General features: G+C 47.3%; 1 protein-coding gene and 1 pseudogene across 1 annotated transcript in view; one reads left to right on the forward strand and one right to left on the reverse strand.

Annotated features, from left to right (window-relative positions):
- PPM1L (protein phosphatase, Mg2+/Mn2+ dependent 1L) overlaps positions 1 to 24,650 on the reverse strand; it is a 275,912-nt gene that overhangs the window by 98,310 nt on the left and 152,952 nt on the right. The window lies entirely within an intron of this gene.
- Positions 19,270 to 19,357, forward strand: LOC122937348 (annotated as a pseudogene).

A 24,650-nucleotide genomic window follows, 5' to 3' on the forward strand; every position in this document is an offset into this window, starting at 1 on the left:
AATTGAATAAAACATGCTACGTCTGTCCACTTGGGATCCATCAGTGGCTCCTCCAGCAAACTTAATGACCCATGGTGCACTGGCTGCATTATCTCTTCCGATCTGTGAAATCTCTTTATGGCATTAGCTACCCCTATAAGTATGCTAAGGAAATGCTATGTATAATCTCTTAAGAGGATGTAAGTAGTGCTCTCAAGATGTAGTGATCTATTTAGCCATTCATAGTGGAAAGGACTTTGGCGCCTTTGGCAAAGCCTGGTGCAGGTAGTAGAATAAAAAGTCAATAGTCTATGTCTGGGCCCAGGACATCCTAAGGTGACAATCTAATTTCTTACTTAGTAATTTATACTTCTCCCTCTTTACATCAATTTCCTTGCTATAATTCCAATTTGGGTCTAGCTCTAGAGAGGCTGAACAATGCACTTGTATTAATATCTGCACACAAACACTGAGCTTGTATAAATATGTCAGGAATGAAGAAATAGGGCAGATCATTCCCATCACTCATCCATGTCTGCAAACACCTGGATACCGTTTACTAGTATAGTACGTGCACACCATGATCTTCAAAGCAATTTGTTTATTTTAAATTTAAATTAAATAGACAGATTCAGGAGATAACATCTATTTTTTTTAATGAAATAAGATATATTTGAAGGTCTAAATGTCCCCTATTGTCATTGTAAGCATAGAAATCCTTACTGGGCTGTCTGTACAAACAGTGTGGGCCGCCAACTGAGCCCCCTAGTAGTAGCGCTGTTTTCAGCTGTGTTTGCATCCTCCGGATGCCGACACAGTTAAAAAGGGTAAGCAGCAGTCTCGTCTGAAGCAATGGGGAGAAAAGACTTGTCACTGGCCAGTTGACCACTTCTCACTGTTGGCACTGGAGAGAACAGCTGGCGAGTGGAGAACACTGATGGGAGAGGGCACCAATTCTCCCAGAACTGGATGGTGGAAAAAGAAGGGGACCAGACAGGAGAGAAGAGGAGAATAATGGTCAGAGCGTAGATGAGAAGACATGGATTGGGACAACATGTGAAAAAGGCAGTGGCAAAAGAGGCAGAGATTGAAGGAGATGAAAGTCATGAAGCCAAGCAGGCAAAGAACCAGGCTGCACAGAGAAGCCGGCAGAAAGAGGCTCCTGAGTACATAGTCGACCGGGGCACAAGGTAGAAGGAAAGATTCTCCTCTGTCATAGAATCCAGGTATCAGACAGGGTTCCCCAGATGATCTTTGAGATTGCCAGCTCAGAGGGGTCTCGCTGCAGAGGAAGAGCACTGCAGACTGCAAACTGCCAGACTTTGCTTGGTTCACCACCTACGGACTGAGCGGTGTATAGCGCATACCCTATACCTAGGAGCCATACCCCCAATGCAGATTCTCTCTGCTGAATAAAATATCCATTACTATAGTTCACACTAGGGACAATGAGAGGCACAGAGTTATCAAAGGAGGGCATTCTTACTGTGTGAAGCACTATACAGGCACCATTTACACACTATTACTGTACGGGGCACTAATTATGTCTGGCACACAATTTGGGGCATAATCATTGTCAAGGGCATTATATATTTGCTATTATTTTTGGGGTTCTTTGTGTCTGCAGTATAATTCCGTGAGAAAGATACGCAAAGCACTTGTTGGAGGGTGAGGTCAAGAAGCTGCGGCAGGAACTACATATGGACAATTCAGGTCAGTATATATCATTTATATATTCATTTTTTAAGCATAAGACTGTTTTTGTGAGATTAAGTACATATATTAGCTGTAATGTGGTGCTTCTCATAGCTTTGTCCACTTTGGCTTAAAGGGAGTCTGTCAGCAGATTTACCCCTTTTTAACAGTTGCCATACCGCTGTAGCCGCAAAACAGATGATTAACACAGTACCTTTATATGCTTTGGTGGACTTTTAAATATGCCAAAAACGAACTTTGATGAGGGCTCGCAAGTGCCCAGGGCGGAGTCCACCGGGTTGGAGCCCAGGCAGCTCTGCCTCTTCGGCTCTTATCCCCGCCCAGCCTCCTCCTCTGCCAGCCTATCTGTTGTCTCTCCCCCTCAGCGAGATCCCGCGCCGACGCGATGACTTCCTTGGTCGGGGCATGCGCATAAGCTACTGCGATGCCGTGTCAGCAATGGGCATGGCAGTGCGCATGCCCCGGCCAAGGAAGTTATCGCATCGGCGCGGGATCTCGCTGAGGGGGAGAGACAACAGATAGGCTGGCAGAGGAGGAGGCTGGGCGGGGATAAGAGCCGAAGAGGTAGAGCTGCCTGGGCTCCAACCCGGTGGACTCTGCCCTGGGCACTTGCGAGCCCTCATCAAAGTTCGTTTTTGGCATATTTAAAAGTCCACCAAAGCATATAATGGTACTGTGTTAATCATCTGTTTTGCGGCTACAGCGGTATGGCAACTGTTAAAAAGGGGTAAATCTGCTGACAGACTCCTTTTAAATATGGAACACCTGTTATTGCCTGCTGCATCTCTCCACCACTTATTATAGGTGCTATATTTTTAAATGTCCTTTGTGCGATGTGTATTTGTGGGGCTGGTACAGCCAGTGCTTTTAATATATTTTTCTAATTACATGTACCACGGTTGGCGTAATATATTGGGCGGAAGGCCCATGTAACCAGATATATATCGGTATGACATGGAGACAACTAAGGAGGCGGATTATGGAGCATGTCCTGTCCATTGAGGCAGCAAGGGATGCTGAGGATCTTCACAACTGCAAACTTTGGCGAGACCCTTCAGGGAGAGACATGGCTCCGAGGGATCCCTCCTGCGCTTCAGGGGGATAGATCAAGTCCTTGTCTCTTCCAGAGAAGGAAACTGGAAAAGGATACTTGGTCAAAAGGAGACGAAGTGGATTTTCACCCTCAATACAGTCACACCGTTTGGCCTCAACGAGGGCAATAGCTTTGCCCCATTCCTTTAGGCATCCAACTGTGCATGTGTATATTTTGAGGTGATCCTCTGACCTGGGTTGGAACCTGCGACTGGTATGTTTTAACAGTAGTATTGTTCGTGTTTATATATTATTTTTTAACAGTTACTGAAAGGTTGTGAGCCTCTATCTAACCATCTTGGTGTGTTTCAGATACCCATCTCTAGTCTGTCTCTGGGTGCCTCTGGCTTTGGATTATGATTATGGGTCATAGGCATTCTGACACTGAAGTTTCTCTTCCGTTCTCTCCTTGAAAAAAATCGGACATGTGCCAGTAATTAATGAGAAAAATCTGGACTAGTGTGAACACTGGGGCCACGGCCCTTATAAAAAACTGACATGGGGCATGACTATCCCATTGGTTGTTCTGCAATCTAGTTCTGATATATCACTTTTGGCACTTTGCACTGAGCAATTTTGTGTGTTTTCACAGTGTCTTGCTTTTTGTATTTTTGATTATTACGTTCATTTAATGTAATCCTTTCCCCTTTTTATATTTATAATAATCACATTATTTAGTTATAAGAAAATCATGCTAAGCATCCATTGTTAAGTAGTTTTTAATTGGAGTTATTCTCACTATAATAATTATGCATATTTATTTGTAATGGCACTATCAATCATGCTCACTGAAGTATATAAACCAATTGGTATGTTTTATGCTCTTATATAGTAAACTGATGGGATTATTTATAAAACATTTCCCCATATTTTAAATGTGTAATATGAGATGGGGTTAGTATGATCATGAACGAATAGATATTCTTTTATTATGTTGAGCCCCAAGTCATTAGGTTCATTTTACCTGGATCCCTCATTGGAATCAGATTGAGGGCAGGTTGCCCCCCCCTTTCCTAGATGGCGCCCTGGGTTTCTTGAGGTGACAGTTTTAGGCCATGGCTAGCGCACCTCATGTGACCGAGTGGTCATGTGACCGATACACACAGTTAAAATATTGCGATCTTTTAGATACGGCCGTGAGCCATGATGCGGAGGATCATGTGACCAGCTGGATCACGTGGGAGCCCTTCATCGCGAGACCCGGCAGAACGACGTGTGTAGACGGGATGAGGCAGCATTGCCTCACCTGCGGTTGTCTCAGATGTGACGGATTACCTGCAGGTGTAGCAAATTTAGACTCATGTGATGGGGTATAAATAGGAGGTGGAGAGGATGGTTGGTCACGCCCCCAGGAGGAAGAGTCAGCGAAACGCGCGTTTGGGTTCAGTGGTCTCTCCAAGTTCTCGGTCTGTATAGGAAACTCCTCTCAATGATCTGGTGCTATTTTCATGGCATTTTATCACATATGTAGCAGTAGCCCGGTGCCCAAGTGGGGTGTATTATGGTAATTTTTTTGCCTTAAATATTTGGGCTGCTTTCTGAATGTGTGTCCTAATGCCTTGTGGAGGATCAGGGTGGAGTATGTAAGTGTGGTACACTACCGATTATAGTGGTCACTATACATTGACTTTTGTCTATACTTGTGTGAGTTATAGTTAACATGTGACCATAACCTTGGGGAGAGTATCTTTGTCATGGCATCTCATGTATTGCTGCTATATGTGTTATAATGTCATTCATTGAGTTTTGTATTAAATTGCATCAATAAATTATCGTTATACATTATATGTATGTGTTTGAATATTTGGTGATTTTAGGTACAGTGTCGCACATATTGCACCAATTATGGTTTTGTAATATTGGAGATTCTAATATATTTTTCTATTCAATAAATATATTATTTCTTACAATTGAGCGGTGGTGTTTATGATTGGGTAATTTTTTCGGCTGAAGTATAATTTGGGGGGTCAATATCTGTGTGGCACTGTTATGTATTGGTAAAGTACAGTATTTGGGGACACTGTGCAATACAGCAGATATAGCAATGGGGCAGCAATTGGCACACTACTGAGGGTAGCAGTAGAATAGGAAGTTTCTGCCACATGTGGAGAATTAGTGGCAAGAGGGCTGGAAAACCAAGGAGCAAATATTTCTGGGTGACAAACTACAGAAACTAGTCATAACTGGAAGAAATAGTCATGGTGGTCTGGGTCGGATGTGGAAGAAATGGGAAATTAATAAATTTCAATCAGAGAAGACATCTTGACGGATAATGAGGGTGGCATACAAAAAACCCTTGCAATGGCATCACCAATGTGTTAAAATGGCCCTTTACGCAGTAAATCCTGGACAAATCTTCTGCCACTTGTGGTTAAAAACTCCAAATCTTTATTTCAAGTGCATGAAAACATCATCATGCAATGCTAAAAAAACATAAAAAAAGCTACGCGTTTTGGATGAAACACTTCATCCTTCCTCGTGAGTTTGGCTCTTTTTACACGTTCTCGCCATTTTTTCCAACAGGGGGCAGGAAAGGGGCATGGCCAACAGCTGAGGAAAATTTATATTAATTTAAACCAGTTATCTTCATTTACGCTGAGCTGTCATAGATTACTGTTTAGGTGCACAGACTGCCGGAGGATGTGCCTAATTTATGATGAGGTCTGCGCCTCATCATACTGTAAATGTGGTGCATCCTCCTGCAGTGCAGGGGGTATTAAAGTGCAGAAAGCGCCAGGCTTGATAAATCTCCCCCTTATCGCTTAACATTGATGCAACTGGGAGCAGACAAAGGTACTGTTTGACAGAGGTACTAAAGATATTGGGAGGTAGACAGAGGTATTGTACTGTATGGCCCAATAGATTTCTGTGGACGCTGAATATTATATTCATAAAAAAAAGAGCCGCATGGATGAAGATGGACGTCATTGAAAGGAATGGGTCTGCTTGCATATCAGATGCGGACTCAAAATATGGTCTTGTGCACGAGAAATTATCAACCCATGCTTAAGTATTTTAAACTATGCACTGATTTAGCTTTTATTAATACCCAGCACAAAGGATTTTCCAAAGATACAATACAATAATGCAAAAAAAGAAAGTGGAAATATATGAGTCTAATGCAAAAAAGTAGGGTCGAATGCCGCTTTTGTCATGTTTATGCAAGATGAGTATCTTTACCGCTCAATTAGACCTTTCTGGCCTCTACAAGAGTGCCATTTACTAGCGCACCATCTACACATTACTTGTTCCTTCCTCTAAATCTTAGAAACATTTATCAAAGCCCTAGTCCGAACACAGAACAACACTTTATCAAAGTCCTGACCTTATGGAAGAGAAATTTCAATTTGCCTTCTGTTCTGATAGCGTTGCCTTGGTCTACACCAAATGACGACTAGCTTCTTGAAATTGCTCACTAAAATATTAACAATGGAAGGAACTGGATTCCTCTTAACATGTTTACCAAGGACTTCACACTGTTTATAAACGCTTGACTTGAGATATTTTCTACTTACTTTTTTTTTACTTTTATTATCTGTCTATGGCCAGCTTGAGATTCTTCCTATATTCTTGTATCAGATTACAGTAGAATTCCTAGCATAAACATTACACTTCCCAGAATCCAAGTCATCAGATCAAACCCTGTGATGACACTGAACCAGCAAGGGGTGCTAAGATATTTTAGCTCAGAAGCCTGCAGAGCTGTAGAGATCTAGGCTACAATACAAACTGTAAGTTAGGATCAGTACTAGAAAAGTAAAGCAATGTACTTAGAAAGTGACCCAACTCTTTCTGTTACTTTTACTGGGAAAGGAGCAGCAGTCATCCACCAACACAATTTCTACACAGAACACAGCGTGCCCACTCTTGTCTTGCTATATATACCAATCTATCTCTACTTTAGATAAACTTGTGAACTGAGAGTCCCTCATATTTATATACAGAGAAAAACACAATGGAAAGAGATAATGTAAGGATAGAGTCACGGCACTCCACTAGCTTTTCTATTATCAAACTCTCAATTATATCTTCCTATGGTCCATGGTCAAGAGGCAACACTTCACAAATCTGAATGAGAGACCATGTCTATGGCACTTACGACTGGCTCTTGACAAATCAGCTTTTATTTCAACGAGTCATTATGTAAAACACAACTGAGAAGAATGTTTTATCTTATTTGTAAAGAGAATATTTTATAAGCATTTCCACACAAAGCTCTCCAGTTCAGACCCGACATCAATAGCCTTGTCTGTGCTGCATATGCTTTTATGAGTTGTACAAATGTGTGATCTTCCCAAGATCAATAAAAAAATTCAGAAGGAAATTCAGAATGTTGAGTATGTCTGGGGATTTATATTACGGCAGGGCAGACGTTTTATAGGCCCTGATCCATATTGTGTCTGTCACTTACAAAAAGAACAGAATCTAAATACTGTGCCATTTTTAAAGTTCTTCAAGAGATACTGGCCACAGCTGTCACACTGCTTTTCTTTGTCTATTTTTATATTAAAAAAAGGTCAATAATTGATAGCAGCCATGATATACTACATAAACTACAGTTCACTTGGCAGAATTTGCCGTTGGAATTTTGAAGCTAAATTCCACTAAAATTCTGCCAGCGGCTGAAGGGACATGTCCCTTCCTTGTGCAGTGTCCAGACATACGATGCTTGAAGCTGTTGTTTAGCTCCTTTCATTGGGGCTAATTGATGAGGGAGCCTGTGGCATTCAAAGTAAAAAAACACAGGAGCTCCTGTCGTGGAACACAGTGGTTTTTGACAGCGTGGCCATAGCCGCCATACACAATAGAAGTTTGGCAAAAAAGGTTGATCATCTATTGTGCATGGGGGCAAGAAGATCCTCAGAAGATCCTTTTGTTTTGATGAGCATACATGTGTATGGGGGAGAGGGCTGTCAGCCAAACAAGAGTTCTTCCAACCGTTATCTCATGTGCATGGCCAGCTTAAAGTAACCCTTACACATTACTGTTGCCAGCCAAACCCTCCGAGAACAGTTTAATGTGTAGGGGGAGCTGCCGACCCTCCCCGACAAATAATGTTGGGGGAGAGAAGGATTGGGCAAAATGAATATTTTCGCCCGATCCTTTTGTTCTCCTGAGCTTTCTCCGATCTCCCCATTAAATACACATTCTTCCGAGCTGAACGTGTATGTGTAAGAGGGCACTGTGAGGGAGTTGTGAGACATAGCTGCCTACTAAATGTATAAGGTGAGTCAAGGCTGTCCATGCACTAGAGACAGCTATTGCCTGATATCTATGTTCTCCGAACCCCCCATAATAAGGCATGCATGTTATTTCAGTAGAGACAGTGCCTGGACACTACTGGTTTTGTTTATCTCCTGGAAAAACAAGGGATCAGCCAGGTTTAAATCAAACATGCTCTTGATTCCTCCAATGAAGTCCTCCAATAAGGGCATCATACCAACAGTCAAACATGGAGGTGTAGGTCTATCTCTAAATCGTTCAAAAGAAACAAAATTACGATTTAGGAGTAGTCTAATCAAGGTCCTGAAACCCTCTGAAATGCCATGGTTGGGCCTTAAATTGTTCATGCTTGAATGTCATATAACATGACTGGTTTAATCAATTCTGCAATTAAACAGCGACGTGGAAGACAATCTCCTGTGAATATCAGAGTTTTATTGCAGATATTGCCACTCCTATTTAGTGACCACCCGTACGTGTTTTTACTGACGTAAACAAAGGGGGTTTTAGCTAAACGGCTGGCTTTAATCAATCATTACATGTACTTAAAATGAAGCATTAAAAACTGTAACTTGTCCTGCAAAAAATAAGACCTCATACAAGTACATTTTTGAAAAACCCAAAAAGTTCTAGCTCTTGGAATGCAATTTTAAAAAAAATGTGCTTGGTCACTAAGGGGTTAATATGTAGTTTCCATTCACTTGAATGGAAGCTGAGCTGCAGTAGCTCAGCTTGACAACTATAACAGGTGGACGGAGACTCCCGCTTCCGACTCCTTCTACTGTATAGCCTATAGTCTGAATCAGCTGATTACTGGTCTGATTTACCGCTCTAATAGTGATAATCCTGAGGACAGGGCATATCTAAGTACCAGAAAACCGCTTTAAAGAGAACCTATCATTTGCAGGAACAAAATAAATTAATTTATTCTTTAGGTTCTTCAGCTCCATTTCTTCAATACAAATCTCCAAAATCCACTGCTCCCCCTGCACAGTAGCTGCTACATAGAGAATACTGAAGATGGATTCACACTGCTTGAACTCAACGGGAGCCTTATGAATATCCTTTACCAAAAGAATAGCTCATCAGAAAATTTCCCTCTGTACAAAATAAATAAACACAAAATAAACGCTCATACTGTTTCTAAAGCTTGATCCACATGTCCGAATTAGAGCTCAATGCAGGAGTATTTAGTGCCACGGACAGAATCTGAAGTACGGTCCCATGCATTAGCCTGATGGTAAGTAACAGTGACATGCTTAAAGGGGTTCTTCAGTAATAATTCCATTTTAGGCCAGCAGTCGCCCTACTAAGCTAAGTATTCATATTTACCTGATCCACTGAGCTGCCTCAGGTATCTCCCTCTTCCGGTCCCTGCACTGCTTTCTTCCGCCGCAACATGGTCATGGTCACTTGTTCCACTGCAGCCAATGAGTGACTGCAGCGGTGACGTGTCCACAAGCAGTACATCACCGCAGAAGCAGTCATTGGCTGCAGCAGGTCATGTGACCATGCTCAGGCAGGGCCTGAAGAAAACAGACTAAGGACCAGAAGATGGAGACACCAGAGGTAGAGTGGAGGACTGGAGTGGTGGGAAACAGGTAGGTAGGAATGTTTAGCTTAGTTGGGCGCTGGCACTTTGTAAAATGACATTATTACTGGAGACCCCTTTAAAGGAAAATGCACTTCAAACATCTTACTCCCTTCCCACCGTACCCCTTGGCTCCGGTCCCCTCCTCTAATATTTGCTATCACAGGGTTTATGCCAGCACGGATGTTTATTTCACTATTCAAGCGCCAATCTAATGGTCTAGTGATAACTGCCATCCATACTGTAAGGCTAGCGACACTGGGTGAGCTGTTCTGCCTCTGTCTCTCAACGACTCTTATAAATGGCCGTAAATATGAAAGAAAGCATTTATCTGAACAGTCACATTTGTCATGGAGAGGAAACGTTGTTACTTTTAAATACAATTTTAAGGTATTAAGCCTCCCAAATGTTTGAGTTGATGGATTTAACTCATTTGGAAATAAAAAATACATAGGATAAGACGCAGAATAATCCTTCTGTGTGTTTGCGGAACGAAGAAAGGTTTTAATGCGCTTAGATTACTTTCTAATCTCAATGAGAGATTTCCTGTAGACAAATAGAAATGACAGCATGTTCCCTGCATACTCCAAAGCCACGCTCGGGTTTATATTTAGATTTATTAGGTCAGTGACTGATTAAATTACAATATTTTAATATCACCATAACTCTGTTCAAGAAAGCTAAATATCCAGCAGACATGGGAGGACTGCTCATAGAAACCTCTGGATATTGCTGATCCTTGCAGGGCATCTCCACGGGTAATATAGGCAATCGGTAAATCAGACCAGGCAGCAGATGCATTCACCACATGGCACTGTACAACATGGACCCACTCCTCACATACACAAACTATCGCTTCTTCAAACTATCGCTTCCGTCTGCGGCAGACTACTTGTCGTAGACGGCTCCTGGGCGGGAGAGCCGATTAGGCTCATCAACGTGTACGCCTCCCCTGACAAGGGTGAGCGACAGGAGCTCTTCCAGGCCCTCCGACTGCAACTTGCCACCACTAGGACCGTAGTGATGGCCGGGGATTTCAACTGCCCGATCGAGGAGGACGGACGCAGCTCCGGGACGTCAAGCAAGCTTGATGTCACTTCCAAACTGCTTATTGAGATGGTGACCGAGGCGCGTCTGCAGGACGTTGTGGGATCCATGGGGAAAGGCTCCATTAATTACACGTGGAGCCGACCCAATGGCTCACTTCGTTCTCGGATCGACTTTGTGTTTACCTCTCGGGCAGTCAGGCAGTGTGGACACTCTATGGTCCCTTGCTTCTTCTCCGATCACAGGGCCATTCGGGTCCAGTGCACCCTGGGCACGGGGTTCCCCCCCGGCCGAGGGTCCTGGAAACTGAACTGCGCCCTGCTGAATCGCGAGGATGTGCTTGCGGAACTTAGAGAGGTCTACATAGCCTGGCGGAGTGTCAAACGCTTGTTCAAACAGACTAGTGACTGGTGGGAGTATGTTAAAGTCCAGTTTCGTTGTTTCTTTCAGGACAAGCAACAACACCAGGCGTGTGAGAAGAAGAGGGCCTTCAGAGCGCTGCAGCGTGAGCTGCGGTCCCTGCAAGACCTTCACCGGTGCGGCTGGAGCGTTAGAGAGGAGCTGGAGGGGGCCAAAAAGAACCTGAAAAGGCACTTTGAGGAGGAATCCAAGCTAATCGTCTTCCGTTCCAAAGTAGAAAACCTGGATAAGGATGAGAAGTGCAACTCGTTCTTTTTCAGGAAACTCCACGCCGGCCACACGCCCCTGAACGAACTTCGAGACAAAGACGGCAACATGCGTTCGGGGAAGGAGGAAGTAATGGGAGTCGTCACAGACTACTACAGCGACCTCTACTCCCTGAGGAACACTGACCAGAAGGCCGCCGATAAATTCCTGTCAGGTATCACTAACCATCTTGATCCGGCAGGTGCGGAGGCCATGGATGACCCTCTGACGGTGGGTGAGGTGCTCTCTGCCGCTAGATCCTTTAGGTCCGGCAGGACCCCGGGCAGTGACGGCCTCCCAGCGGAGCTCTATGTAGCGCTGGGGGACCTGATTTGTCCGGACCTGTTGGAACTCTATGAGGAGATGGTGGTGGAGGGTACAATGCCCCCATCCTTGAGGGAAGGAATGATCACGATCCTGTATAAGCGGAAGGGGGAGAGATGTGACCTGAAAAACTGGCGTCCCATCTCTCTCCTGAACGTGGACTACAAGATCCTCGCCAAGGTACTTGCCAACCGGCTGAAGGTCGTCATCGGCGGAATCGTCCACCCGGACCAGACCTGCGGCATCCCCGGCCGCAGGATCGCAGACAGCCTCGCTCTTGTGAGAGACACGGTGCACTACATCCAGGACCGCCGTGTTCATGCCGCCCTGGTCAGCCTGGACCAGGAGAAGGCATTCGACCGGGTCTCTCATGAGTTTATGGGCAAGGCGCTGCGCAGGCTAGGTCTAGGCAGGAGGTTCTGTTCTTTTGTTGACCTGATGTATTTTGACATTTGCAGCACGGTGCTGGTGAACGGCTGGAAGACTGACCCCTTCTCGGTTCGCTCCGGGGTCAGACAAGGCTGCCCTCTCTCACTGTCATGGAACCACGAACCAGACGTACAACAAGAGATAAGTGGAAAATAAGAAGGTTTTATTGAAGAGCAAGCCGTAGCAAAGTCCGAACGGATGGCTAAACCGAAGCAGGGTTTTGCGGAGACAGAGGTCAGGAACCAGAAGGGTAGTCAGACGAAGCCAGGAACAGGAACCAACGGGGTAGTCAGACGAAGCCGGAATCAGGAACCAACGGGGTAGTCAGACGAAGCCGGAATCAGGAACCAACGGGGTAGTCAGACGAGGCCAGGATCAGGAACCAGAAGCAGCAGCAGTCTTGGAAGCATGTGAACACAGGAGGACCAAGCAAGGAACTGAAGCCACAGACCTCCTATATATATGAGCTAGGCATCCAGCTCCTCCCAGTGGGAAGGAGGAGCCGCAGGGTGGGAGGCTACAAGAAAACCCAGAAACCAAGATGGCCGCCAGCACATGTCAAACGAAGGGAACAGCAAGGAGGTAAGACCATGACAGTACCTCCCCCTCAAGGGCCCCTCCTCCGCGGAGTAAGGAACGGTTTCTGAGGGAAGCGTGCGTGGAAGGCTCGGAGCAAGACAGGAGCATGGACATCTGCGGAGGGAACCCAGGAACGCTCCTCTGGACCATAACCACGCCAATGGACCAAAAACTGCACCCGGCCGCGGACCAGGCGTGAGTCCAGGATATTGCTCACCTCATACTCCTCACGATTGCCCACTTGGACCGGACGAGGCCGAGGAATCGAGGAAGTGAAACGATTACACACCAGTGGCTTCAACAGGGAGACATGAAACACGTTGGAGATCCGCATGCCAGGAGGAAGCGCAAGGGCATAGGCTACCGGGTTTACCCTGCGAAGCACTCGGAAGGGACCAACAAAGCGAGGCGCCAGCTTGGGAGTGGGCACTCGAAGGTTGAGGTTGCGGGTGGACAACCATACGCGGTCTCCGACCTGGTAGGAAGGAGCGGGCGCTCGTCTGCGATCAGCCTGGAGTTTCTGGCGCTGCGCAGAGACCTCAAGGGACCTCTGGATCTGTACCCAAGAAGCATGTAGGACGGAAAGGTGATCCTCCACAGTCGGAATATCCTGGGGAGAGAATACCTCCGGTAACACGGCAGGTTGGAACCCATAATTGGCCATGAAGGGAGACGTCCCAGAGGAAGAGTTCACCGCCGTGTTCCTGGCAAACTCAGCCCAAGGCAGGAGGTCAACCCAATTGTCTTGGTGATCGGAGACATAGCAACGAAGGAATTGCTCCAAGGCCTGATTGGATCGTTCTGCGGCCCCATTGGACTGAGGGTGGTAGGCCGAGGAGAAAGAGAGATGAATCCCCAACTGGGAGCAAAAGGCGCGCCAGAACCTGGACACAAACTGACTCCCCCGATCCGACACAATCTCCTTGGGCAAACCGTGCAACCGGAAGACCTCCCTGGCAAAAATCGAGGCCAACTCTTGTGCAGAGGGTAACTTCTTGAGAGGAACACAGTGGCACATTTTGGAAAACCGATCCACAATCATGAGAATGACCGTATGGCCTCGGGATGCAGGGAGGTCCACAATGAAATCCATCCCCAGGTGTGACCATGGACGCTCCCCGGTGGCTATGGGTTGCAAAAGGCCCAACGGAAGGTGCCGAGGGGACTTACTCTGGGCACAAACGGAGCATGCCGCTACATATGCGGCGATGTCGGAACGTAGAGAAGGCCACCAGAACAGACGTGAAACCGCCCAGGACAGCTGATTCTTTCCAGGGTGCCCCGCGGCCTTGGAGTTATGGTAGGTTCGCAACAACCGAGTGCGCAACTCCTCAGGCACAAAACATCTGCCGTTGGGTCTCCCAGAGGGAGCACCAGATTGAGCCGCCAAAATCTGCTCACCCAGAGGAGAAGTCAGGCTGGTGCGAATAGCGGCCAGGATCTGATTCGGGGGTATGACCGTAGTCGGAATCGACTCCTCCCCGGACAGCTCGGAGTACTGCCGTGATAAGGCATCCGCTCTGATGTTCTTGGAGCCGGGTAGGTAGGAGACCACGTAATTAAAACGTGACAAGAACAGAGCCCATCTGGCCTGACGTGGTGTCAATCTCTTGGCCTCAGAGAGGTAGGTCAGATTCTTGTGGTCCGTCAGGATGAGAACCGGAACCACCGAGCCCTCGAGCAAGTGCCTCCATTCTTTAAGGGCCTGCACGATGGCCAATAACTCCCTGTCACCAATCTGATAGTTGCACTCCGCGGAAGACAGTTTCCGGGAGTAAAACCCACAAGGAAGCAGAGGACCCTCTGGTGTTCTACGCTGAGACAGGAGGGCGCCTACTCCCGTCTCAGACGCGTCCACCTCGAGGACAAAAGGCAACCCAGGGTTGGGATGCGACAGAATCGGAGCCGACACAAAGGCGGACTTTAGAGCCTCAAAAGCTCGGATGGCCTCGAGCGGCCAGACCTGAGGATTACTGCCCTTCCTGGTCAGATCCGTGAGAGGCTTGGCTAGCATGGAAAAGTCCCTGATGAACTTCCGATAATAATTGGCGAAGCCCAAAAAGCGCTGCAGGGCACGAAGCCCACTGGGCTGGGGCCACTGTAAGACAGCCGAAACCTTCTCAGGATCCATGGAGAACCCCTCAGCGGAAATGATGTAACCTAAGAAGGTTACCTGGGATCGGTGAAATTCGCATTTCTCAAGCTTACCGAACAGCTTGTTCTCTCGTAAGCGTTGCAACACTCGTCTGACATCCAGAATGTGGGCCTCCATGGATGCAGAATATACCAAGATGTCATCCAAATAGACCACCACACACTGCTGCAACAGGTCACGGAAAACATCGTTGATGAATTCCTGGAAGACTGCGGGCGCATTGCACAACCCAAAGGGCATAACCAAGGATTCATAATGACCGGTCCTGGTGTTAAACGCGGTCTTCCACTCATCGCCCGCCTTGATCCTTACCAGGTTATATGCCGCCCTCAGGTCGAGTTTGGTAAAGACCGTGGCCCCTTTGAGGCGATCGAACAGCTCGGAAATCAAGGGTATCGGGTAAGCGTTCTTGATCGTGATGCGATTGAGACCCCTGTAATCGATGCAAGGCCTCAACTCGCCGCCCTTCTTTTTCACAAAGAAAAATCCAGCCCCTGCCGGGGACGAGGATTTGCGAATGTGTCCGCGTGAAAGCGCCTCCCTCACGTACTCCTCCATGGCCTCATTCTCCGCTACCGACAGTGGATAGACTTTGCCACGAGGAGGAACGGCACCGGATTGTAACTCTATGGCACAATCGTATGGGCGGTGCGGAGGTAGGGCAACCGCGCGCACCTTATCGAATACATCCCGGTACTCTTCGTATTCAGGAGGCAACAGAGAGTCCGAGGAAGTACACAGCAACTTGACAGGCCCATGGATGCAACTAGCCCCACACTGCGGTGACCACGAGAGGATCTCGACCGATCTCCAATCGAAAGTCGGATTATGCTTCTGGAGCCAGGGGTACCCCAAGACCACCGAGTAGTGTGGAGACGAAATAACCTGGAGACAGACCGACTCTCTGTGAACGGCACCAATGGCCATCCCCACTGGAAGGGTCTCATGAGTCACGTGTGGCGGCAGAAGGGGTCTGCCGTCTATCGCCTCAAGAGCCAGTGGGGAACCTCGAGGCTGCAGAGGAATGGAATTGGCGGCAACGAACACTCTATCAATGAACAAACCACCAGCACCAGAGTCCACCAACGCCTGGGTCGTCACCGAGCCCCCGACCCAGGAGAGGACAACCGTGATCAGTGGTTTGTCAACACGGGAAACCGGGGACGAGGAGACTCCACCCAAGATCTGCCCCCGACAGGACCTCAGGTGCGAGCGTTCTCCCGGACGGTTCGGACATGCCAACCGAAAATGCCCACCGAGACCACAGTACATGCATCGGCCCTCGCGTCTCCGGAGTACCCTCTCCCCCTCAGACAGGCGAGCAAACCCCCGCTGCATGGGTTCACCCCCAGACAAGTCATCCCCAGGAGGCGTGGGAGGAGAGGGAGGCACGGGTGGGACAGCAAACGTAGGCGCCAATCTGTTAGGAGACCTCCGCAGGCTCTCCTTAAAGGAAGGTCTCTCCCTGAGTCTGGTGTCAATCAAAATCAGGAAAGAAATAAGAGACTCGAGCTCCACTGGTAGGTCCTTAGCTGCAACCTCATCCTTCAAGGCATCCGAGAGACCATGAGAGAAAGCAGCGACCAGAGCCTCATTATTCCAGCCCACCTCTGCTGCCAGGGTACGAAACTCAATGGCGTATTCAGCTACGGATCGTGAACCCTGTCTGATGGACATAAGGAGCTTCGCAGCAGAGGCAGCACGAGCCGGCACATCGAATACCTTCCGAAGAGAAGCAACAAAACCGGAAAACTCGGCAACCACCGGATTGTTGTTCTCCCATAAAGGGCTGGCCCAGGCCAAGGCCTTGTCCGAGAGCAGCGAGATCAAGAAGCCCACCCTTGATCTCTCAGTAGGAAAGGCATGTGGCAGCAACTCGAAGTAAATGCCCACCTGGTTAAGGAAACCTCGGCACTGAGTTGGCTCTCCCCCAAAGCGCTGTGGAAGGGGGGCAGAACCGGTCATACCCTGAAACACCACAGGCGCAGCAACAGGTGTCAGGGTAGACTCTGGCGCAACAACCGGAGCGGCAGTAGGAGCGGCCCCAGGAGCGACAACCGACCCATCGGCAACGGAAGCTAAATGAGCCGTGCGTTCAAGCAGGGTTTGCAACGCCACAGCGAACCGACCCAACAGGTGATCCTGCTGATCAAGTCTGGCAACCAGCGTAGGTAGCGAGGGTGGCCCTGTACCGTCAGAATTCATGGCTTGGTCCTAATGTCATGGAACCACGAACCAGACGTACAACAAGAGATAAGTGGAAAATAAGAAGGTTTTATTGAAGAGCAAGCCGTAGCAAAGTCCGAACGGATGGCTAAACCGAAGCAGGGTTTTGCGGAGACAGAGGTCAGGAACCAGAAGGGTAGTCAGACGAAGCCAGGAACAGGAACCAACGGGGTAGTCAGACGAAGCCGGAATCAGGAACCAACGGGGTAGTCAGACGAAGCCGGAATCAGGAACCAACGGGGTAGTCAGACGAGGCCAGGATCAGGAACCAGAAGCAGCAGCAGTCTTGGAAGCATGTGAACACAGGAGGACCAAGCAAGGAACTGAAGCCACAGACCTCCTATATATATGAGCTAGGCATCCAGCTCCTCCCAGTGGGAAGGAGGAGCCGCAGGGTGGGAGGCTACAAGAAAACCCAGAAACCAAGATGGCCGCCAGCACATGTCAAACGAAGGGAACAGCAAGGAGGTAAGACCATGACACTCACCTCTCCTTTTTGTTTGTGTTATAGAATCCTTCGCGGAGTCTATCCGGCAGAATGGAGAGATCAGAGGGATCACCGCACCAGGACCTGGACACTACGAGGTCAAGTGCTCGCTGTACATGGATGATGTGACCGTCTTCTGCGCTGACCGGCGTTCGGTGACTGCACTCGTCCAGACCTGCGAGGAGTTCGGACAAGCTTCAGGGGCCAAAGTCAACTGCGGCAAGTCAGAAGCCATGCTCTTCGGGGACTGGCAACTGGCCTCTTCTGCCCCCTTCCCATTTACCATCAAACCAAACTTCATCAAAATCCTTGGAGTCTGGTTCGGGAAGGAAGGCGCAGCCCTCAAGTCTTGGGATGAACGCTTGGCCAAAGTCAACCAAAGAATCGGACTGTGGAGCCTTAGACAACTCACGATTGAAGGGAAAGCACTCGTCCTGCGCAGCGAAGTTTTGCCTGTGCTCCAGTACACCGCACAGGCATGGCCCCCTCTTGCCACCGTTTCCAGGGCCATCACCAGGACAGTCTTTCGCTTCATCTGGGGATCTAAGATGGACAGAGTGAAACGAGCCATCATGTACAAAGAGCCCCGCAAGGGCGGAAAGGGCATACCGGACCTGCCCACTTTACTGCGGATCGCCTTTGTTTGTGACAGCGTTCGTCGGACTCTGAGAACAGCTAACGGCTCTGCGGGCAAGGCTATGTCCCGTTTTTTCCTCCTGCCTCTCTGGAGGGGCATGGGCTGGGACAAGTGGGACAGCTCCATCCCTTACAACTGGCACGCTCCCTGGTTCTACGGGGACGTCGTCAGGTTTGTGAGGGAACACCAACTGGAGGGCCTCAAACCCGACTTGTGGAAGCCAAAAACTATCCACAAGCTCATCAGAGCAAAGGACGTGGTGGAGTCAATTCCAGGGATCCAGGACGACACCGTAGAGACAGTTTGGACTAATGTGTCGTCAAACAGGTTGACCAACGGGCATAAGGACTTGTCATGGATGGCCATTCAGGGCGGACTGCCCATCCGGTCATTCATGCATGCCCGCAATCTGTGCAAAACTGGGTACTGCCCCAGGTGCCCTTTCGTGGAGGAAACATCTTACCACCTGTTTTGGGAGTGCCCCTTTGCACAGCGCCTGTTGGACGCCCTGGAACATGAACTCAAAGACTCTGTGCCCAGGAACAGCCTGCAATGCACTTCGGTGCTGTATGGACTATTTCCTGGGATTCATACTGTTGGAGCCATCCAGGAGGCCTGGCGCCTTATGAACTGTTTTAAGGACGCTATTTGGTTTGCTAGGAACCGGCTCATCCTCAGGAGGGAGAACAAGTCCGTCCTGGACTGCCGCAGACTTATCCATAGTCTGTTGCGGGACTACAACATCTCGGACGTTGACGAAGAAGAAGAGGACTAAACCCCTCTCCTTCTCCCCTCTCCCCCCCGTTTGTATTTGTCCTCTCAATAAAGCCTTGGGCATGTGATTCCCCCTCCCTACCCCCTCCTTCCCACTTCCTCTCCCCTCATCACTGTCTAAATGCTTCTGTTGGGAGGTTTTGTGATTGAATAGGTATGCTAGTGTAGCATTCATTGCGATGTATAGTATAGGGTAGCCTGTGCTTTACATAACAATGCCATGCTCGCAAAGACGAATACGTGTAATTTATTATGTACTGACTCGTGGCCTGTGCTGCGACACAGTACTAATGTATGTATGTATAACGACTGATTGTAATAAAGACGTTTCAATCAAAAAAACTATCGCTTCTTGGCCTTTTGGCTAAGATCAGGTGTAGTATCTGTTCTTATCAGTCCAGTCGAGCCTGACTCCTGGACTGTAAACTCCATCCGTACAGGGCATACCTGAGGGCTTGCAGTATGGTATGGAGGAGAGCAGTGAACCACACAGCATCCCTAGCGTGTACGGCTTGGGTTTCAAGGTACCCTTGGCTAGGTGACGAAGGGCTCTGCTGGATCGAAGCCAGGGGGCTGAGTTGTTTGGAAGCCCGAAGCGCAACAGTGCCCCAGGAGTAGTGACCCTGGGGTGCCGAAACTCACTGGGGGTGGGATCCCTCCGAGTGATGGCACATTTGCACGCACTTCCCTTTCACACATTTTAGCACACTCACTCTTCTTGGCTCGGCTTCGGCCTTGACAAGAGAGAAATTTTTATATTTCCGACCGAATGTCCGGGCCTTAACGGCACTCTTATTTATTTTTATGTTCACTGTGTGCACTTTTACACGTTTGTGTGTTTTGGGATTTTCAGGGTTGCGGCGCCCTTATGGGTACCCCCTCCTTGAGGTCTGGGGGGGGCGGTGTGGCCATATTGGTTCCTCACCCCCCCTGCCAAACCCCTTGGGCTCTCCCTCCAGGGAGAGTCCAGACCTTTGTTGAGCTCCTGGCTGACGCCCTGGGTGGCAGCCTAGGCGAAATCCGGGAGCATAGATGGGCGTACCGTTGGCTTTGGCTGAGGGTTGCCACTTGTCTCAGTCCCTTGCAGGAGCTTAACGGCCCCGGAGGGATTGGGAATGGTTTGTGGGGGGCTCTTCTCTTCGGAGAGGGCCTGCGATAGACCGCGACCTGGGCACGATTTTTGTGTGGCACGCTGCACGATTTTGTTGCACGGGTGTAGAAAGCACGCTCTTTAGGCTTCAAAAAAAAAAACTTCCTCGAAGGAGCTGACCAGGATGTTGATATTGTTGTCCCATCCCCGGAATACCTGACACCCTGTACTTTTGCTGATCAGCTATTTAGTTGCAGTTCTGGTGTCAAATCTATACAGCTCCTCACACAGTATAGTGAACAGAGCTGGCAGCTTCATGGACGTTCCCAGCTATGTCCACTACACAATGGACGGAGCTGCGACATTCTGGTGCCGACTTCTGGTGCCAGAGTTACAAGAAGGCAGCTCATCGGCAGGGGTACGGGATGTTGGAACTCTGCAGAACTATTTATGAGGATAGGCCATCAACATCCTGTAAATCTCTTCAAAGATGATAAAGTCTAAGCAAGCAACATCATTAATGTATCTATTTGTACCCATAGGAAAATGCAACTTTTTTTATGTATTTTTTTTTTTTAAAGAAGACCTGTCACCTCTTCTATCCTTTTTAGCAAATAATGATATGACCATTCCAGGGCATCTATTATTATGACCCCATGTTGTGTTATTATTAACATAGTAACATAGTTTATAAGGCCTAAAAAAGACATTTGTCCATCCAGTTCAGCCTGTTATCTGCAAGTTCATCCAGAGTTACGGAAAAAACTCTCTAGAGGTAGAAGCCACTTTTACTTATTTTAGGGGAACAATTCCTTCCCGACTCCAATCAGGCAATCAGAATAACTCCCTGGATCAATGACCCCTCTCTAGTAGCTATAGCCTGTAATATTATTACGCTCCAGAAATACATCCAGGCCCCTCTTGAATTCCTTTATTGTACTCACCATCACCACCTCCTCAGGCAGAGAGTTCCATAGTCTCACTGCTCTTACCGTAAAGAATCCTCTTCTAAGTGTAGAAGCCTTTTTTCCTGTAGACGTAGAGCAGGCATCCTCAAACTGCGGCCCTCCAGCTGTTGCAAAAATACAACTCCCAGCATGCCCGAATAGCCTACAGGTATCAGCCTACAGCAGGGCATTGTGGGAGTTGTAGTTTTACAACAGCTGGAGGGCCGCAGTTTGAGGATGCTTGACGTAGAGGATTCCTACTAGATGGCTATGTATTAACTGCCTATTGGGTGTTACCAGTTGGGGGGGTCCCTGCACAGTCTGACACTGTGCAATCAGTGCTATCAGTAGCCGACTATGCAGGGAGACACCCCAAACTGGTAACAACCATTTGACAATTCATGAAAAAACTTCTAGTAGGAGTAAGGAGTACTTAGGAGTAACAGAGGAATGACACAACATAGAATCATAAGAACAGAGGCTGCAGAATTGTCATTGTACGGGGAATGGACATAGTTACTAAAACAGACAAAATAAATATTTTACTGTCATTTTTATTTTAAAAATCGCAGTTGAAACCTTGATAAAGAGGGCACTTGTGAATATAGTCTTAGGGTACACTTACATGGAGCAGAATCAGCAGAGAGTCTCAATATTAGCACAACATGGGGGAAAAAGCATGTCATTAAATGTGGTTTTACTGCAGTAATGGCTTTTTCGATCCATGACTGCAATCACTGTAACATTGCAGAAAACTGCATCGGATGAGCCGGGCCCAGTAGTGGCGCAGGTCTTTGCCGCATTAGGTCAGTACACCATGAATCAATGTCAATATTGTAATTGTTCCCATTATATCCCTCCTGCTGGTCAGTCCCTTATGACTGGGGGTCTGGGCCAACAGGGAAAGAACCAAAGTGGTTTAAAGTGACAATTTCGTTATTAAGCTAATTGATCATTGATGTGACCACACTGGTAGAAATCTACTGTATGAATAGTGACGTACAGCCCAGCGTGCTGAACAGTCAAGTAGATTGCTGGGGCACATACAGCTTTTGCAACTAGGTGTCAAATCTTCAAAGTACACATTCCCGTTATAGCTATTACTACAGTACACGAGGCTCAGTATTGGCAGTGTCTACCGTGATTCAGTCACACTGCGCCAAAATCTGACAATTCTCTGTAATGATTATGAAATTAGAAATCTGTTTATTTTCAGTCCCTAAATTATACCCCCCTTAATTCCTGACATTTCATAACCTAATTTTGTATCTTCCCCTTTAATGACAGAACACAGGTCTCTGTGAGACATCAGTTTAGGGTACGGCCACACGGTCAGGTTTCTGCATTCAGTTTTGGAAGCCAAATTCAGGAGTGGATGGTAAAAGGAGAGAAAGAATAAAGAACAGATGTGACGTCGCCTCTTTTTTGAATTTGCTCCTGGTTTTGGCTTCCAAAATGCATATAGAAACCCGAGTGCGTGGTCGTACCCTAAAATTTCTACCTTTGCAAGGTGTAAAAGGGAATGTGTCATCAGAAAATGACCTATGGTTAAAATAATGTTTTTATGTTATACATGTTTTTTAAGACTTTTTGGTGATGTTCTTAACAGCATTAAGGCCCCTTTCACACGGGCGGGAATTTCGCGCGGGTGCAATGCGTGAAGTGAACGCATTGCACCCGCACTGAATCGGACCCATTCACTTCAATGGGGCTGTGCACATGAGCGGTGATTTTCACGCATCACTTGTGCGTTGCGTGAAAATCGCTGCATGTTCTATATTCTGCATTTTTTACGCAACGCAGGCACCATAGAAGTGAATAGGGATGCGTGAAAATCGCATAGCATCCGCAAGGAAGTTTTTCACGCATAGTTGCTAGGAGATCATGTTAGTAAATTGATAAAAGTCAACTTACTTATTATTTTCTATTATAACATGGTAATAAGGGAAAATAATAGCATTCTTAATACAGAATGCTAATTAAAATGTTGCTTGAGGGGTTAAAAAAAAAATATATGAACTCACCTCATCCACTTGTTCGCGCAGCTGGCATCGTCTTCTTTCTTCATCTTTCAGGACCTGCAAAAGGACCTTTGATGACGTAATCGCGCTCACGTGACGTCAGCGCAGGTCCTGCTGAATGAAGATAGAAGATCCGGATCCGGAGCAAATCCGGGACGCCCGTGTGAAAGATCCGGAGCAAATCCGGGACGCCCGTGTAAAAGAGGCCTAAGAGATCATAAAATAATATTGCTTTACTACAGCCCCATGGGCCATAGACACAATGGTCAGGAGGAGACCTCATTGACTTCTATGGGAGATTTCTAGGCGTGCTCTGTGACCTGTGTACAAGGAAAGAAAAGATAAGCTTTGACAATCACCTATTGTGAATGGAGGATCCTGTCTTATCTATACACAGAGGTGATATCATTACAGGTAGGATTAGAATGAGTTAACTGCAGTAAAATGATCTGTATAAACCAAGAGGTGGCGCTAATTATTAGACATAGTGGCCAGGGCGAAAACTGCAGGATTTTTGGTTTTAGTTTAAATATATGGAATACATGGAAAATTAAAAATAATATCATCAAAAATTATTTAAAAATATGCAGGTCATTTTCTGATGACACATTCCCTTTAAATAAAAAACATAAAATACAGCAGTTTTCCCACTGGCCTAATAATAGGTGCCACAGTCTGTACAGATCACTTTACTGCAGTTATCTGGTTAACATTGGAGTCTCCCTACATTACTTATGTGTACAGACAACACAGGGTCCACCATTCACAATGGGTGATATTACAGCTTGTCAGCTCCCTCCTGACCTCTGCCCAGGTCACAGAGCATGCCAAGAAAACTCTCCTATAGAAGTCAATGGGGTCCCCTCCTGTCCATTGTGGCTGCCGTAAAGCAATTTTTTTAATGCTCTCTAAATGCTGTTAAGAACAGTTCAGGCAAGATGGCCGGCCTCATAATCATATTCGGGAAATAGGATAAAAAAATCTGTAATCAGAAAATTAAAATAAATGATAAAAAAAAGGGATGTGCGTTACTACATGGTTTTAGCTGCCAGATAAAATTTTCACTGACACTTTGCCTTTAAAGGGGTATTCCCATCTCAGACAATGGGGGCATATCGACAGGATATGCCCCCATTGTCTGATAGGTGCGGGTCCCAGCACTATAACAAGAACAGAGCAGGGAGAGCTGTGGCTGGGGGACCCCAGATTTCCCAGGGTCTGTCCACCACCAAGCGCTACTCCCATGGCCCAGGCTCCCTTTCATTTCTACGGGGCCGACGGAAAAAGCCAAGCCAGCTTGGCTATTTTCGGCGGCCCCATAGAAATTAACGGAGGGCAGCTGCGCATGCGCAGTGCGCCCTCCTTCACTTGTGGGGCCCCGTTCTCCATATAGGTGTGGAGAACGCACCTATCAGACAATGGGGTGGGACACGCACCTATCAGACAATGGGGGCATATCCTAGCAATATGCCCTCATTGTCTGAGATGGGACAACCTCTTTAAGTAAAGTTTTAGATCTTTGAACTTTTACTGGGATTTTCCTCTCCATACACAAGAACAAGGCTTTAACACGTTGAAGAGAAATACAGGTGGCACCTTTTGGGTTTCTTTTTGATGTTGCTCAAACTAATAAAAATTTCACTCCCAGAAGTCTTTAGCTTTTGGCT

Source organism: Bufo gargarizans, chromosome 4 (assembly GCF_014858855.1).
Source record: "Bufo gargarizans isolate SCDJY-AF-19 chromosome 4, ASM1485885v1, whole genome shotgun sequence".
NCBI lineage: Eukaryota > Metazoa > Chordata > Amphibia > Anura > Bufonidae > Bufo > Bufo gargarizans.